The sequence below is a fragment of the Leucoraja erinacea genome, chromosome 12 (assembly GCF_028641065.1).
Source record: "Leucoraja erinacea ecotype New England chromosome 12, Leri_hhj_1, whole genome shotgun sequence".
In the NCBI taxonomy this organism is placed as follows: Eukaryota; Metazoa; Chordata; class Chondrichthyes; order Rajiformes; family Rajidae; genus Leucoraja; species Leucoraja erinaceus.
The window spans coordinates 54,053,267-54,072,588 of NC_073388.1; the positions used below are offsets into that span (position 1 = coordinate 54,053,267).

General features: G+C 42.8%; 1 long non-coding RNA gene across 1 annotated transcript in view; it reads left to right on the plus strand.

Annotated features, from left to right (window-relative positions):
- The first annotated feature begins 1,399 nt into the window (after nucleotides 1-1,399).
- LOC129702380 (uncharacterized) overlaps nucleotides 1,400-19,322 on the plus strand; it is a 32,548-nt gene continuing 14,625 nt past the window's right edge. Inside the window, exon 1 of the long non-coding RNA XR_008724371.1 lies at nucleotides 1,400-2,233. This is a non-coding gene — a long non-coding RNA (uncharacterized LOC129702380). The remainder of the gene's footprint in view (nucleotides 2,234-19,322) is intronic.

Here is a 19,322-nt window from a genome sequence, read left to right on the forward strand (position 1 = left end):
TGAAATTTTCGTTGATCACAGAATTTCTCACGACAGAGCGTGGGGAATTTGTGATCAGCGTGAGAGCGTGAGAATTTGTCCAAATGTGTGATTCTCACCCTCAAAGTGTGAGAGTTGGCAGCCCTGACTTAGTGATCAATGTGGGTAATGCAGAGTTAATTCAGAGATTGTGGCAGAAAGGGAATAAAAGTGATCAAGGAATAAACACTGATTCTTCAGCATTTCCTTGTATAACAAACTACCTAGCATTCATGTCAGAAGCTCTAGTTGTGCGGGGCCCAAAAATGTATGCTACATTTCCACTTTCTAGGTAATATTTCTATATTTAAATTATGGAATATTTTTTTCATGATGCATTGCAGCGTTGCAGTTAATTACTAAACATTAATTTGAGTTAAAAAATCTATCTTTCCTTAACTGGATGCGAAGACAACTCCAGCAATAAAATAAAACTACTGTGATTTGTATGTTCTGGGGTGCACAGATTTTGTCAAAATTAAGCCAGCAGAATTTACGTCTAATCTGAGAATGCATTCATTGAACATAACTCCGATACCAGACATTTATCTGCCCAAAGGTAAAAACCTTAGCCAGCTGAGAAGAAAATATGCTATTAATGTTTGATCATATCTTCCAGAATCTAGATGAATTAAATATTATTTTATTTACTCTGCTGCTCAATATCGTCTGTCTCCGCAAGCTAGTAATAATAATAATTCTTAGTGGTTGAATTTTTAACATTGGTTTCATATTGTTCATGTCACATCGACTGCCTTCTGCATTGCAAATAAAATGTGTGCCTGTTCATTGTGCAGCTAAGCTATGAATGAGTTGCTGCATTGTCGTTCGCGGAGGGGGGGGGGGGGGGGGGTATTCTATTTACGCGATTTGCTTTGGTAAAAACAGGTTCTGATTTCACAGACTTGATCATCTAGTTTGTTTTCTGAATCCAGAGATGGATGGAGGGTGGGCTGATCTGTTTTTTTTACTGAAGCAATATACAGCCAATTATGAAACCCAAACCCTGGTAACATTTCATTTCTGTTCTCTGAGTGTATATATAGTTGTACATTTGCACAAAACCAGACTCATTGCATGACGCGGTTGCAACAATATGCTCTGCCACTGATAGACCTTTAGAGGTGGTTCGAAATATGCCAGAGTTTGATGCTGAAATATCAATTTTTGATGTATGTAAATATCCCTGGAATTGTGCACATTTCCTGCTGAACGGGGGGGGGGGGGGGGGGGGGGGGGGGGGGCGAAACATAAAAATATACCAAAAGATGTGGAATCTGGAGATAAATAGCAGAGGTTTCTGCACCTTGAAATTACAGCTTTCCTGTACAAAGACCTAAAAATCCCTTTTCATGCCAGGCTGTTAAGGGTAGTGAGGCGTGAAGAGGAAGCGTAGTGTCATGGTGATGGCAGGCAGCTCAGGGAAAGCTGAAAGATTCTGGCTACAATGGTGTTATCCGCTTGCTAACATGAGAAGAGCCACCTGCCAAGGGAAGACCTAATGGTTTGAAATTGTACACAGAATAGATAAGGCCAGCAAACACTTTTTGGGGAAATAAGCGAGCTGCAGTTGAAACGATAACCAAAGATGCACCCAAGACAGCTGCGACACTGCTGGCTGAAGCCTGATTAATGTTTCCCCAACAATAGTTGCCATGTGGTGCAGCCCAAAGGGCTTGACGATTCACTGTGTAAAGCTATAATATTAAATCTGATGCCTTCTCCCTCAAGTGAAAGCCCGAAGCTTGTTTATTCTGGTTCTCCCCTGGGGAGCAGTACTGCGGACATACAGGGTGTTGCGATCTTCTGTTATTTAAGATTCTGTGAATCGCCCTATGTGACAGCGCCACATCACCATTCAGCGCTGTTTTATTAATGACAGTCAAACATTAACAGAAATCCTTTCCATTTCATGGCTTTAACTCAACCAAAAAAAAAACACCCAATGCCAGAGAAAAAAAGACACGGCGTTCTGTCTGCAATGAACAGGTCGTCCGATAAATCACATTGCGCACTTCACTGCTAATTGCAATAGCGCTGTTCGTGTTTCCCCTGTTGTGGTAATTATGTCCCCTTGATTCCACACTCCATTCTCTAAATATTTACATTATTTATTTCTTACAGTACGAAGCAGAACTGCGGTCGGCAAACACAGGGTGTAATGAGGCAGGAAAGTCATCGATGTCTGTACTGAAATCATTACAAGTCGGTTCAGGTGAGGCAGCTGAACGGAACAAAATGCAAAATAAATTTCAAAAATCCAATCGGAAGAATGGAAGTGCGTGCGGGAGAGTTGCATTTAACCTTGCTGTCAGATAGCATTATAGTTAAAAAAAATCTGAATGCAGCCACTCTGTGAGAACAGCAACCAGCTTAGTTCACGACAGCGAGTCCCATAGAGTTTGGGAGGACGGACATGTGAGGTTGGATGAGCAGAAGAGACAAAAACACGCGTATTATTTGTGGCCAGGGAATCAGAGGCAGTCATTAATTTTCAATGTTTTTGTTCGACTCGCTTTATTTGTTACGGGCACAGTAAGAACAATCTAAATAATTGAAAGTAATACGAAATTTTACAATTGTTTCTTTGGACTCCTTGCCTTCATTTTGATGCCCATATATTGTTCCTGGATCTCTCAATCTATATATATTGGAAATAGCTACAGAAGGTAGACACAACACGCTGGAGTAACTCAGCGGGACAAGCAGCATCTCTGGAGAGAAGGGACTTTGAGATTTCAAAATAGACTTTATTCAAGTAATAAATATATACAATACAGGAACCGAGCAAAAAATTAATCTGACATTCTCAGGGGCTATACAAACATTCAATACTGTTAACACAAATTATCCAAATTTCACAAATTCCTCCCCCACCTTTGCCACTCATGTGGCCCACTGGCGTGGAATCCCTTCCCTTATTTCTGAGGGGCGGCTCCGTCACACCCTGCCCCCCATGTCCAGCAGCGGAGGACTGGTCCTCCACCACAGAGCCTTGGCACCAAGCTTCAGTGCGTCCCTCAGCATGTACTCCTGCAGTCTGCAGCGGGCCAGTCGGCAACATTCCCCGATGGACAACTCGCTCCGCTGGGAGGTCAACAATGCCCGGGCAGACCAAAGAGTGTCTTTCACCGAGTTGATGACCTTCCAGCAGCACTGGATGTCAGTCTCTAAATGCGTCCCTGGGAACAGTCCGTAAATCACAGAGTCCACTGTGATGGAGCTGTTCGGAATAAATCGTGACAGGGACCCTTGCTAACCTCTCCAGACTAATTTTGCAAATCCACTCTGCAAAGAGGTGGGCAACTGTCTCCTCTCCATAGCAGCCGTCACAAGGGCAGCATGTGCTGGTGGTGAGGTTCCTACGGTGCAGGATCTGACTGGGAGGGCTCCCCTCACTGCCAGCCAAGTCAGGTCTTGGTACTTTTTGGTGAGCTCTGGCGATGAGGCATTTCGTCAGACAAGCTAGGCAGTCTGCTCTGGGAACCACGCCACAGGATCCATGGAATAATTTCCCTGCAAGACGTTACGTGCTGACCACTGCCCAATGGACTTATGGTTAAAGGTGTTGGTCCGGAAGAACTTTTCCACGAGCGACAGATGGTGCAGCAATGTCCAGCTGACTAGTATATTGCGTGGCATCTGTGTCAGGCCCATCCTTTGCAACACAGGTAGAACCTCAGCAGGTAGTGACACTTTGTGGCCAAGTGCTTTGGCTCTACGCTCCGCCTGATGCAGCCACACACGAAGGTGGCCATCAGGGTGAGGGCAACATTGGGCATGCTTTTACCCCCGTTGTCTGCCGACTTGTGCATTGTGGCCCATCGCACCCGGTCTCTACTGCACATATGTAAAAGTTCAAGAAAATATTTGTTGACGTATAGACTCATTTCAATCTTCTAAGGACGTTTGCATGACATTGACGGGCTTTGTTTATGATTGCATTATTGTGTTGGAATCAGAACAGATCTTCAGAGATATGTATGCCCAGGAATATGACGTCTTTGACTCTCTGCACCACCATCCTGTCGAAGAAGACAGGTTTGCGGATTCCTGTCCTTCCTCTTCCAAATTCAACAATCAGTTCCTTAGTTTTACTGATGTTGAGAGCAAGGTTGTGGTTCTGGCACCATTTAGTCACTCGATGCCCCTCCTATGCTCTGATTCATTGTCATCTGTAATTCATCTAACAACGGTGGTTTCACCAGCAAATTTGAAGAGTTGGAACTGTGTCTGGCTACACAGTCATGAGTATAGAGTGAGTAGAGCAGAGGCCTGAGCACACAGCCGTGAGGTGCTCGTGTGCTGATGGTTATTGAGGAGGAAGTGTTGTTACCAATTGGTCTGTTGATGAGGAAGTCGAGGATCCACTTGCAGAGGGATGCTCAGAGACCCAGTTCTGTGAGCTTGGTAAACAGTTTGGCGGGGATGATGATGTTGAACTCCAAGTTGTAGTCTATGAACAACAACCTGACATGTGTGATTTTATTGCTCATGTGGTCCAGTGCAGACGAGAGCCAACGAGATTGCATCCTCTGGATGACCTGTTGTGGCGGTAGGCAAATTGTAGTGGTTTTTGTTGAGCTAGGAGTTGATAAGCTCATAACCAACATCTCAAAGCACTTCACCGCAGATGCTAGTGCCAAGGGTCGGCAGTCATAAAGGCACATCAGTTTACTCTTCTTAATAACCATGCCTTCTGATCCAAACCATTTAAATAATTGACAAACTACAAAAGGCCTAGCACCAATCCCTGTGGCATAACACAAGTCACAGGACAAGTCACAGGAAAAAACAACCTTCCACCATCACCCTTTGGTTCTTCCCATCAAGCCAATTATGCATCCAATTTGCAGATTCTCCCTTGATCCCTATGAGATCTAATTTCTCACCCTATCCTACCACACGGGACTTTGCTAAAGGCCACATACATACCCCACAGTATGAGAAAAGGTTACCCCTCTGGTCCCTTTGTCCACCCTGCGCTCAAAATTCTTCTTGGTTACCTTTTCAAAAAGCTCCCACAGATTTGAGAGATCCAATTTCTAATGCACAAATCCATACTGACTATTTCTAATCAGTCATCTATGCAAAGGCTGGCAGATTCTGTCCCTCAGAAAAGACTCCAGTAACTTTCCCACCACTGAAACTAATATTTGATTTTTTTCTTCCAAGCAGCATTTTTTCAAGATGGAAAAATCAAATACTAGAGGACATAGAGGTGAGAGGGGCAGCGTTTAAAGATATGTGGGGTGACCTTTTTAGAGGGTTTTAAGTGCCTGAAACATGCTAATATGATGACATGAAGTGGTATAATTGAGGCCAATATGATGACATGGTGGTATTTTTTAATAGTCATATGGATATGTCAAGGAAAGGAATAGATTATGTGCAGGTAGATAAGAGATCATAATGAATAGTAGAATTATGCCATTCAGCCCATCAAGTCTACTCCACCATTCAACTTCCCTCCTAACCCCATTCTCCTGCCTTCTCCCCATAACTTGTACTAATCAAGAATCTATCTCTGCCTTAACAATATCCACTGACTTGGCTTCAACAGCCTTCTGTGGCAAAGAATTCTACAGATTCACCACTTTCTGATTAAAGACATTTCTCCTCATCTCCTTCGTAAAAGAACGACCTTTAATTCTGAGGCTATGACCTCTAGTTCTTGACTCTCCCACTAATGGAAAGATCCACTCCACATCCACTCTATTCAAGCCTTTCGCTATTCTGTATGTTTCAATGAGATCCCCCCCCCCCTCATTCTTCTAAACTCCATTGAGTGCAGGCCCAGTGCCGCCAAACGCTCATGCATACCTCATCTGGACCCTCTCCAGAGATAGATGATATGCCATTTATTGTCACTATACATGTACAATGAGATTAAAAGCAGCTCGTACTCAGTGCATACATATAATTTAGTACAAAAAACAAGAAACAGAAAACAAAATCAAAAGGGGGGGGGGGGGGGAATAGGTGCACAATTCTGCGGAGCTATATACATATCTATAAAGGCAAAAATGGTGAAGGATAAATAGGTTGTATTCTTAGGCAGATGTTTAAAGATTATATTAAATATTTTTTAAAAAACAACAAAAAAAACACATCCTTCCTCAGATATGGTTTCCAAAATTGCTCACAATATTCCAAATGTGGCTTTACCAGCACCTTATAGAGCCTCAACATTACATCCCTGTTTTTGAATACAAGCCCTCTTGAAATAAATGCTAGCGTTGTGTTTGCTATCTTTACTACTGATTCGACTTGCAGATTAACTTTTTGGGAATCCTGCACCAGCATTCCCAAGTCCCTTTGCACCTCCGATTTCTGGATTATCAACCCCGTTAGAAAATAGTCTACGCCTTTATTCCTATTACCAAAATGCATGACTTCACACTTTGCTACATAATGTTCCACCTGGGGCCAATGGGCCAGTTTTTGTGCTGTACTGGTTTCTGTTCTATGATGCCAGGTCTGTTATTCCCTGGTTTGTCCTTACTACCTTTCTTAGACAATGGTACACCATCAGACACGCCCAGTCTTCCAGAACGTCACATGTGGTAAAAGATGAATCAAATATCTCTGCAAGGGCATTCACAATTTCTTCCCTAGCTTTCCAAAAGGTTTGAGGATGCATTTGGACATGATCTGGGGATTAATTCACCTTAATATGCTTTAACACCATGTGAACCTGCTCTTTGAAGATCCCTATATGTTCCAAGATATCGCAATTCATTAGTCTCAATTACCCAACTACCATGATGTTCCCCACAGTAAAACTAATGAGAAGTATTCAATAAAAATCTCACCCATCTTGTGTGGCTCCACACATAGACAGCCATGCTGATCTTTAAGGGGCCTATTCCTTAGCCACCCTTTTATTATTAATATGTCTGCAGAATACTTGTAGCATTTGCTGGATGGCTCTCACTGGAGCAAGGATGCTGAAGGGCTGACCTTAAAAAGATTTACAGGATTATGAGAGGCATGGATAGGGTAAATAGTTACTTTCTCCCAAGGTAGGGGAGTCGAAAACCAGAGGGCATGGAATAAAGGTGAGAGGGGAGAAGTTTAAAGGAGATCCGAGGGGAAAGGTTCTTCATGCAGAGGGTAATGGGTACATGGAATGAATTGCCACAGGAGGTATTAGAAGCAGAAACAATACAATATTGTAAAGGATTTTGGACAGATACTTGGTTAGGAAAGGACTATCTCTGCCACAGAGGGCGGTGGAGGCCAGTTCTCTGGATACTTTAAATGGAGAGCTAGATAGAGCTCTTAAAGATAGCGGATTCAGGGGATATTGGGAGAAGGCAGGAACGGGGTACTGATTGGGGATGATCAGCCACGATCACATTGAAGGGCCGAATGGCCTGCTCCTGCACCTATTGTCTATAGTCTATTGACGAGCGATATGAGTCCTATACAGGTAAATTAGATAAGTGTAGACAGGCATCAAGGTTGACATGGATGTGTTGGGCTGAAGGGCTCATTTTTATGCTGTACTTTTTATGACTATGAGTAAGTGGAAGGCTTTGCATACATTCTTGAATCTTTTCCTCCTGATTATCTCTTCCCATGATAAAATTCAGAATAGATAGTTTGTTTCTGGAAACTTGTGACCTGAACTACTTGCATTTCAAGCATTTATTTTCAGAAAGTCCTCCAAATTTGCTGGAATAGGAAATAAACCAATGTCAGGTATTCCAATATTAAGGCCCTAGTTACCCTCAGCCAGCAGCCATGGGAACTCACGTTATTCACATCTGGTTAAGATGCTGACATTAACCTGGATTGTCCTTCGCCTCAGAGTAAATCTTCCTGCAATGTATTTTAGGTGATGTGGCTGTCTTTACTGCAGAGACGGCAGTGTATGCTTGAGAGGTTTGTTTGAAGCACTTTCACATTCGAGGAGCCTATAATGTTTTACTGTGAACCCTGACTGGTGGAGTACACTGCAGTGGGTGTTAACATTGTGAGGCAGACAATGTTATGAGAGGCTGATCACATCGCTAGAAGGCTGTGGCAATCAAAGGAACATTCTTTGATCTCAAGCATGTGTATAAAATGATTGAACATTTTGCATCACTTGGGGCTTACACACACTTTATCTGATGTGCCTTCTGGCTCTATCCACTGTGATCACCAGACCTCTCCATTCAGATCCTCCACCCATGCCTCAAGCATTGGATCAAAAATGCTCTTCCTCGTTTTTCAGACTGAGTTCCGCAACCTGTAAGACAGCGTCTGATACCTTCCCGTTTAGAAGTTCACCTGTCAGGTAGATCAGGCAGGAATTATGTAGTGGCCTGTCGTGATATTAGTTCCCTGTAGACACTTGCAGGCAATGAACAATGCTGCAAACACTCTGCAAATGAGTAGTCAGCAGACATGCTGCCTGCATTGGAAGCCACTGGCACAGGAAATATTATCACCAATGTCTGGAGGTTTCCCACTGGGCCTACAGTACCTCTGCCCCAAATATCAAATTTTGCAAAATAATTCTAGATTAACTGCCTAATGCTGTTTAAGGATAATGACATAATAGTAATGGATAGATTCATGCTGATAGACTGCTCGACAAACACGGAACACATACTGGGACTTGAATTTAAAATGTTAACCGTAGGAAAACTGTATGCATTAATTCTGTAATTTCAGCTCTAGCTTATCAGTCTCTGTTATAAAATGGCTCCATGTGATGTACAGGTCAATTTACTGGGCCTGAAGCAATCATTATTTGTAATTACGTACTGACCTAGAAGCTTCATTTTTGAGCTATTCCTTATGCAAGATGATTTAGTGGAAGCATGAAGAAGGATAACGTGACAGTTTCATGCACAGTTGAACTACTGAGACTGGAGAGTCTTAACTGAACTACCATCAACCATCCTGGAATGTTGAAGAATTAATGGCTACCCCTTGTAGCAATCTTCCAGGATGAGCGTCAACCTTTGATACTGTGATCACCAGTACACATAATGCTTAAATCCCACTCTGCTGTCACATGTCAATAACGTCAACAAAATTCCTCACAAAGGACTATGAGTTAAGCTCAGAATTCTGGAGATCAAGAGTGCGTTTTAAATTTTTGTTTTGGAGATACAGCATTTAAACAGGCCCTTTGGCCACTGAGTCCATGCCGACCCATTCACACTAGTTTTATGCTGTTCCACTTTCTCATCCACTCCGTACACATTAAGGGCAATTTTTACAGAGGCCTATTAACCTACAAACCCACATGTTCTCCCTGTGCAGTCACAGGGAGAACATGCAAAATCCAGCATTTGAGGTCAGTATCGAACCCGGATCTATGGCACTGTGAAGCAGCATCTCTGCCAGCCACTCCATAGTGCCACCCAAATAAAATATCTTGGATTTGAATTTAAAGGATTTGAAGGGTAGCAAAAAAATGAGAACCCATTACAGAAATTTTCATTGGATGGACAAGAAGTATGTTGCAAAATGTTTCTGAGTGTCACTATTGGGAACAGGTTATTCAATTGACGTAATTTATACTCTGAAACCTAAAACAACTGGCCACATTTGAGAATTGCACTAAATTATGAGAGTTTTTGTTTTTACTTTTGTTTTAGAGATACAGTGCAGAAACAGGCCCTTTGGTCCATCGAGTCTGCGCTGACCAGCGATCCCCGCACACTATCCTACACACATTAGGGACAATTTACAATTTTACCAATCCAAATAGTTTACAGACCTATACATCTTTGGAGTGTGGGAGGAAACCAGAGCACCCAGAGAAAACCCCACAGAGAAAACCCACACAGGTCACGGGGAGACTCCATACAGACAGCACCAGTAGTCAGGATTGAACCCAGGTCTCTGGTGCTGTAAGGCAGCAACTCTACTGCTGCGCCACCATGCCGCCAATTAAAGAGGCAGATATAAAATACAGTAGCAAATATAACTTACAGATCAAGCTGCACCCGTGGAAAGAGAAACACAGATAACATTTCATATTGATAACCTATCATCAGATCCAAGAAAAGTCATTGATACATGGAGACACAAGAAACAGCAGATACTAAAATCTGGAGTAAAAACAAACTGCTGGAGGAAATCAGCAGCTCCAGCAGCATCTGTAGGGCTGAGAAGAGCTGCTAACATTTCGGGTCAAAACCCTGCATCAAGACTCAGTCTCAACCCAAAACATCAACAATTCTTTCCTCTTCACCCACCCCCATCCCCTCCATAGATGATGTTTGACCCACTCAATTCCTCCAGCGGCTTTTTTGTTTGCTGATCGATACATTTGATGGGTCGCCATGGAGTAAGTGAAGCTGATAAAGGAACTTTATTTTAAAGAAACAATTGAATTCTGTCACGGTAGGACCAAACTTTGCTAAGGATGGGCCGAGTGGCACTTCTCACCCATGGTCAACTGGCGATGTTACATTCAGCCAATACATGAAAATCTATGCTGTGTCTAATAAACAAGGGTCCGATTTTCCATTGTATGAGACAGGTTTCATTACACACACTGAGTGGTTACGATCTGGAATGACCTGACGCTGAGTTTCTAGAGGCATCCACACGTTGTTCGGACTGTAAACGCCTATCTCACCAGGGACTAATTCTACTGAACGTTTTTCCTTCCATTATTTATTATGTAAAAGAATATGTGTGTTATGATTGTGTTTATAATTTGTTTGGTTGCTTTGTTGTTTGTCTTTTGCACAAAAGTCCGCGAGCATTGCCACTTTCATTTCACTGCACATCTCGTATGTGTATGTGACAAATAAACTTGACTTGACTTGACTTTAACAGATCTGCGATTCTTGCTCTTTGTAGCAATGTTACAAAATTTTGAGATTTAAAAAATCAAGTCTGCAATTTATCCCATCAGATAAAGCATAAAAAGAAGTTTAATTTGACACCCAATTCACTTTCATATCTTCAGTATTAAAAAAGTTATGGCCATTTTCATACTCGGAAATTAGCATCTTGTTCCCTATTGCTTTTCCATTGACTTAACACAAAAGCTGTGATCAAGGACAGTCAAAAGCCCATAACTTTCTTAAAAATTAAGAGAACTGAATGACATTTTCAGTTATTATAGATTGCAGCGTTCTGAAACAAATATGAAACAATATTACTTGGTTGACCTGAAATTAAAGCATATAATTAGTTATACCCAATTGTAGCTAATTACAAAATTCAATGACTAGATCCATTTCTTAATAAAAGGTTAACATTTTTAAAAAGCCTAAGTGTCCAAATAACATTCACACAATAATTCACAATATAACATGATTTTTAAATCTCATTGTCATGAATTTATAGGCCAAATGGAAGGAATTTAGTGTTTAATTCCTGTAAATTAATGGCCATTTAAATCATCTTGCGAGTGGGATTTTGTGGAATGCGCTGGTTTGGAACATTGCTGTTGCAGTGAATTTAAACCCCATATCGGCAGGAAAAATACTGCCGGTTCGTATATTTACATAATGACATTTTTGCAACTTGAAATTTTGATTAAAGGCATCCTAAGAAGCAAGTTTATATGAAAAAATAAACGGCATACCTTGCCTTGTCCCCTATGTGAGATCTGTCCCGTTGTCGGTGTTGACGGCATTTGAAGATGATTTTAATTTTACTCCACAATTAAATGATCCAGCGCTAATTTTAATAAACTTAATAATACGGCAGTCGAAGCGATTTTTCTTTAGCAACTAAACAGCCGGACAGAGATCGATTTGAATAGGCTGCAGAAAAATCACATTTTAAACCCGCCCCCCTCTCAAAGGTGCCAAAGTCTCGCACATGGGCAGCGACAGAACTGCAGCGCCGCTGAAGCTAAGTTTTGTAACATACCTACTCTTTGTACGGATGAGAGTGGGGTCCGAAAGAAGGATGAGCAACCTAACCAACCTAACCTTCAGGGAGGGGATGACGGCGGGGGTGGGAGAGAAGAGATATACAGTTGAAATTGGGGTTAGTATAGTCAATGGAATAGACACTATTCTCTGTCGCAAGAATCAAGAATCCGGAAGGGTATATTGCCTGCCTGGCGCTTGAGTTTGGGATATGTCATCAGACCAGCAGAGTAATTTGGAGTGGAAGGGGAAAGATCCTGTTGTTGTAGCGCATATGGGTATCAATGACATAGGTGTATAAGGAATGAGTTCTGCTGAGGGAATTTAAGCAGCTAAGGACTAAATTAAAATGCAGGACCAAAAATGTAATAATCTCTGGATTGCTACCTGAGCCATGAGCAAATTGGCATTGGGTTGATAAGATTAGAGCGTTAAACGCATGGCTCAAAGGTTAGCTTGGGAGAACTGCACTGTAGTTCCTTCTATATTTCAGCAGCTCCTGGTCATTCCCACTAATGAAAAAGCAATTCTGGATTTGGTGTTGCACAATGAACCAGATTTGATAAAGGAGCTTAAGGTGGATTCCCTAGGAGGCAGTGATCATAATATGATAGAATTCAGCATGCCCATCATTGGGTATTTTTAAAGTGGATTTTACTTGACATGTTTCTTGATTAGTAAGGTTTTAAAGTTTACGGGGAGAAGGCAGGAAAGTGGATTTAGGGGGACAAATAGATCTGCTATAATTGAATGGCGGAGCAGACTCCATAGGCTGAATGGCCCATTTATGCTCTTATGTATTATGATTTTATTAATTCACTGCCAGAGATAGTTGTTCTTGCCGATCAGCGATTACCTGTACACTAGATCTATCCTACACACTAGGAAAAAAATTACAGAAACCAATTAACCTACAAACCTGCATGCCTTCGAAATGTGGGAGGAAACCTGAGCACTCAGAGAAAACCTATGTGGTCACAGGGAGAATGTACAAACTACGTACAAACAGCACCCATAGTCCGGATCTAATACGGGTCTCTGGCGCTATGAGGCAGCAACTCTACCACTGCACCATTGTGCCGCCTCACTGCGCCACTATGCTGTTTCTGGCATTGGAGTGGGTCCAGAAAGGTTTACAAGAATGATTTCAGGGATGTTTGGGTTAACGTATGAGGAGCGTTTGATGGCTCTATGCCTGTGCTCGCTGGAGTTTAGAAGGATGAGGAGGGAGGGATCTCATTGAAACATACTGAATAAAGAAAGGTCCAGATACAGTGGAATGTGGAGAGGATGTTTACAGTAGTGGGAGGGTCTAGATCCAGAGGGCACAATGTCAAAATAAAAGTATGTACCTTTAGAATGGCGATGAGGAGGAATGTCTTCAGCGAGAGGGTGGTGAATCTGTGGAATTCATTGCCACAGACATCATTGGGTATTTTTAAAGTGGATTTTACTTGACATGTTTCTTGATTAGTAAGGTTTTAAAGGTTACGGGGAGAAGGCAGGAAAGTGGATTTAGGGGGAAAAATAGATCTGCTATAATTGAATGGCGGAGCAGACTCCATAGGCTGAATGGCCCATTTATGCTCTTAAGTATTATGATTTTATTAATTCACTGCCAGAGATAGTAGTGCAATAATATTCAATTGCAGTATTTAAAAGAGAGCTGGATAAGTAAGTGAAAGCAAAGGATTTTCAGCTTGAAGAAATGGGACTAGTTGAATTGGTCTCACATAGAGTTAGTATACACTCAAGAAGTTCAATGACATTTTTCCATGTTGTAATCATAGTGTAGTTCTATGATTATGCAGTAACATCAAACTCCACCACAGTGTATCATGGAAGTACCAAGCAATGACAGCTTTATCTAATTTAATATCTCTGCATTCCTACCTCAGCAATTTCTACCAACAGTCCAAGCTACTATAGTTAAATACTTTTCCGCATCCTGCAATGAGACGAGTGGGACTGGAACTCAACATAAGAACAATCATAAATGTATATATGCATCCTAATATTTGGTAAGAATTCTAGTATCTACATTGCACTGAAGATGGGAAATGAATTAAGTGGTCGAAAGCTTTTCATTCAACTGCACTAAGCACTGATATTTTAAATGATGCAAAACATAACCCATTGGAAGCACTCAGCTGATCAAGCAGAATCTGTGGAGGCAAAAGGATGGTTGATCTATCAGTGCAAAACCCTGCATCAAGGCAGTGCTCAGCACCTGCAGGCACTTGTATCTCTCAGCATCTACAGTCACTTGTATCTTCCAGCATCTATAGTCGCTTGTATCTCCAGCATCTATGTGTAAGAAGGAACTGCAGATGCTGGAAAATCGAAGGTAGACAAAAATGCTGGAAAAACTCAGCGGGTGAGGCAGCATCTATGGAGCGACGGAAATAGGCAATGTTTCGAGTCGAGACCCTTCTTCAGACTGATGTGAGGGTTGGGGAGGGGGGCGGGAAGAAGAAAGCAAGAGGCGGAGACAGTGCGCTGAGGGAGAGCCGGGAAGGGGAGGAGAAAGCAGGGACTACCTGAAATTGGAGAAGTCAATGTACATACCGCTGGTGTGTAAACTGCCCAAGCAAAATATGAGGTGCTGTTCCTACAATTTACGGTGGGCCTGACTGGCCATGGAGGAGGTCCAGGACAAACGGGGGTTCCCCTCTTCTACTATAGATGAGGCTCTCACCAGGGTCTCTTCTATACCCCGTAACTCTGCTCTCACTCCCCATCCCCCCACTCGTAACAAAGGCAGTTCCCCTTGTCCTCACCTTCCACCCTACCAGCCGTCACATTCAACAAATAATCCTTGGATATTTTCGCCACCTCCAACGGGATCCCACCACTGGCCACATCTTCCCAAATCCCTTTTGGCTTTCCACAGAGACCGCTCCTTCCGTAACTACCTGGTCAATTCGTCCCTTCTCACCCAAACCACCCCCTCCCCTGGCACTTTCCCTTGCAACCGCAGGAAATGTTACACTTGTCGCTTAACCTCCCCCGTTGACTCCATTCAAGGAACCAAGCAGTCTTTCCAGATGCGCAGAGGTTCACCTGCACCTCCTTCAACCTCATCTTATTGCAAACGCTGCTCTAGGTGTCAGCTGCTCTACATCGATGAGACCAAGCGCAGGCTTGGCGATCGCTTCGCCCAACACCTCCACTCGGTTTGCAATAACCAACCTGATCTCCCGGTGGCTCAGCACTTCATCTCCCTCTCCCATTCTGAATCCGACCTTTGTGTCCTGGGCCTCCTCCATGGCCAGTCAGGACCACCGTAAATTGGAGGAGCAGCATCTCATATTTCGCTTGGGCAGTTTACACCCCAGCGGTATGAACATTGACTTCTCCAATTTCAGGTAGTCCCTGCTGTCTCCTCCCATTCCCAGCTCCCCCTCAGCCTACTGCCTCTGCTTCATTTCTTCTTCCCGCTCCCCCCACCCTCACATCAGTCTGAAGAAGGGTCTCAACCAGAAACGTCGCCGATTTCCTTCGCTCCATAGATGCTGCCTCACCCGCTTAGTTTCTCAAGCATTTTTGTCTACCTGCAGCATCTATAGTCACTTGTATCTTCCAACATCTATAGTCGCATGTATCTTCCAGTATCGATCATCGCTTGTATCTCCAGCAACTATAGTCACTTGTATCTTCCAGCATCTATAGTCGCATGTATCTTCCAGTATCTACAGTCACTTGTATCTCCAGCATCTACAGTGCCCTCCATAATATTTGGGACAAAGACCCATCATTTATTTATTTGCCTCTGTACTCGACAATTTGAGATTTGCAATAGAAAAAAAATCACATATGGTTTTATACATTTTTGTTTCACCATGTAGAAATTACAGCAGTATTTATACATAGCCCCCAATTTCAGAACACCATAATGTTTGGGACGCAGCAATGTCATGTAAATGAAAGTAGTCATGTTTAGTATTTTGTTGCATTTCCTTTGCATGCAATGACTGCCTGAAGTCTGCGATTCATGGACATCACCAGTTGCTGGGTGTCTTCTCTGGTAGTGCTCTGCCAGGCTTGTATTGCAGCCATCTTTAGCTAATGCTTGTATTGGGGGCTAGTCCCCTTCAGTTTTCTCTTCAGCATATAAAAGGCATGCTCAATTGGGTTCAGATCGGGTGATTGACTTGGCCACTCAAGAAATTACAATTTTTTAGCTTTGAAAAATGTTGTTGCTTTAGCAGTATGTTTTGGATCATTGTCTTGCTGTAGAATAAACTGCCAGCCAATGAGTTTTGAGACATTTGTTTGAACTTGAGCAGATAGGATGTGTCTATACACTTCAGAATTCATTATGCTCCTACCATCAGCAGTTGTATCATCAATGAAGATAAGTGAGCCAGTACCTTCGGCAGCCATACATGCCCAAGCCATAACACCTCCACCACCATGTTTCACAGATGAGGTGGAATGCTTTGGATCTTGGGCAGTTCCTTCTCTCCTCCATACTTTGCTCTTGCCATCACTCTGATATGTTAATCTTCGTCTCATCTGTTCACAAGACCTTTTTTCCAGACTGCGGTTGCTCTTTTAATTACTTCTTGGCAAACTGTAACCCACCATCCTATTTTTGGGGCTAACCAATGGTTTGCATCTTGCAGTGTAGCCTCTGTATTTACGTTCATGAAGTCTTCTGCGGACAATGGTCATTGATAAATCCACACCTGACTCCCGAAGAGTGTTTCTGGTCTGTCGGACAGGTGTTTAGGGATTTTTCTTCATTATAGAGATAATTCCAGCATCTACTGTGGAGGTCTTCCTTGGCCTGCCAGTCCCTTTGCCTCTAGTAAGCTCACCAGTGCTCTCTTTCTTCTTAATGATGTTCCAAACAGTTGATTTTGGTAAGCTGAAGGTTTGGATGATTTCTCTAACAGTTTTATTCTTCTTTCTCAGTCTCATGATGGCTTATTTGACTTTCATTGGCACAACTTTGGTCCTCATGTTGATAAACAGCAATGACATTTTCCAAAGGTGATGGAAAGGCTGGAGGAAACACTAGGTGCTGAGAGTTCTCATAAACCTGCATTAGGAGGCAATTAATACGCACCAGAGCAATTACAGACACTTGTGAAGCAATGTGTCCCAAACATTATGGTGCCCTGAAATTCGGACTAGGTATAAACACAGCTGGAATTTCTACATGGTGAAACTAAAATGTATAAAAATTGTCTATTATAATCTGACAAAATGCACTTTAACCACGTGTGATTTTTTCTATATAAAATCTCAAATTGTGGAGTAGAGGCAAATAAATAAATGATGGGTCTTTGTCCCAAACATTATGGAGGGCACTGTATAATCACTTGTATCTTCCAGCATCTACAGTCACTTGATCTTCCAGCATCTATAGTCGCTTGTATCTTCCAGCATCTACAGAAGAAGATCTGAAGAAGGTCTGAAGAAGAGTTCTGACCTAAAATGTTACCTATTCCTTTTCTCCAGGGATGCTGCCCGACCCATTGAGTTACTCCAGCATTTTGTGACTAACAACATTTACAGGAAAGGTTCATGGATAGGAAAGCTTTAAAGGGATATGGGCCAAATGCAGGTATCTGCAATGCTCTTGTTAATTCACCTAACTGGTCTACATACCCTTGAAGTCTCTCTGCTTTCTCCACACAGGTGACTGCCTCCAGTTTTGTATCATCTAGGTTTATGATCCCATGTACTGTACCGGTACAGTGAAGAGATTTGTTCTGCATGCTATCCAATATGATCAGATAATACTACAGTATACATAAATGTAATCAAGTCACATTCAAGTACAACAGATGGAGAAAAGGGGAAGATACAGAATAGAGAACTTAACATTGTACGACACCTGTTCCATAAACAATGTCCAGTGAATCAGACAATACCTTAGCCATTATAGGACCATTTATAAACCTGGTAACAGAGGAAGAGGTGGACCCTATGTCTGGTGGGGTCTTTAAAGTTTCTGTATCTTTTGCCTGATGGGAACAAGGAGAAGGAGGAACGACCTGGGTGGCACAAATGTTTGACGGAGGAACTGAAGGAAATCCACATTAGGCAGGAAATGGTGTTGTTGGGTAGACTGATGGAACTGAAGGCTGATAAATCCCCAGAGTCTGATGGTTTGCATTCAGGGTACTTAAGGATGTGATCATTTTCCAATTTTCTATAGATTCAGGATCAATTCCTGTGGATTGGAGGGTAGCTAATGTTATCCCACTTTTTAAGAAAGGCGGGAGAGAGAAAACAGGAAATTATTGACCAGTTAGCCTGATGTCGGTGGTGGGAAGATGCTGGAGTCAATCATAAAAGATGAAATAACGGCACATTTGGATAGCAGTAACAGGATCGGTCCGAGTCAGCATGGATTTATGAAGGGGAAATCATGCTTGACTAATCTTCTGGAATTTTTTGAGGATGTAACTAGGAAAATGGACAAGGGAGAGCCAGTGGATGTAGTGTACCTGGACTTTCAGAAAGCATTTGATAAGGTCCCACATAGGAGATTAGTGGACAAAACTAGGGCACATGGTGTTGAGGGTAGAGTGCTGACATGGATAGAAAATTGGTTGGCAGACAGGAAACAAAGAGTAGGGATTAACGGGTCCCTTTCAGGCAGTGATTAGTGGGGTACCGCAAGGCTCGGTGCTGGGACCGCAGCTATTTACAATATATATTAATGATTTAAATGAAGGGATTACAAGGAACATTAGCAAATTTGCAGATGACACAAAGCTGGGTGGCAGTGTGAACTGTGACTTGTACAGGTTAGGTGAGTGGGCAGATGTATGGCAGATGCAGTTTAATGTGGATAAATGAGAGTTATCCACTTTGGTAGCATAAACAGGAAGGAAGATTATTATCTAAATGGTGTCAAGTTGGGTAACGGGCAAGTACAATGGGATCTGGGGGTCCTTGTTCATCAGTCAATTAAAGTAAGCATGCAGGTACAGCAGGCAGTGAAGAAAGCGAATGGCATGGTGGCCTTCATAACAAGAGGGGTCTTCTTCTGCAGTTGTACAGGGCCTTAGTGAGACCACACCTGGAATAATGTGTGCAGTTTTGGTCTCCAAATTTGTGGAAGGATATTCTTGCTATTGAGGGAGCTCACAATGTTAATTCCCAGGATGGCGGGACTGTCATATGATGAGAGAATGGAGCGGTTGGGCTTGTATACTCTGGAATTTAGAAGAATGAGAGGGGATCTTATTGAAACGTATAAGATTATTAAGGTTTTGGACACGCTAGAGGCAGGAAAGATGTTCCCAATGTTGGGGGGGGGGGGGGGGGGGGGGGGGGGGGGGGGGGGGGGGGGGGGGGGGGGGGGGGGGGGGGGGGGGGGTGGGGGTGGGGGGGGGGGGGGGGGGGGGGGGGGGGAAGAACCAGGGGCCACAGTTTAAGAATAAGGGGTAGGCCATTTAGAACGGAGACGAGGAAACACTTTTTCATACAGAGTGGCGA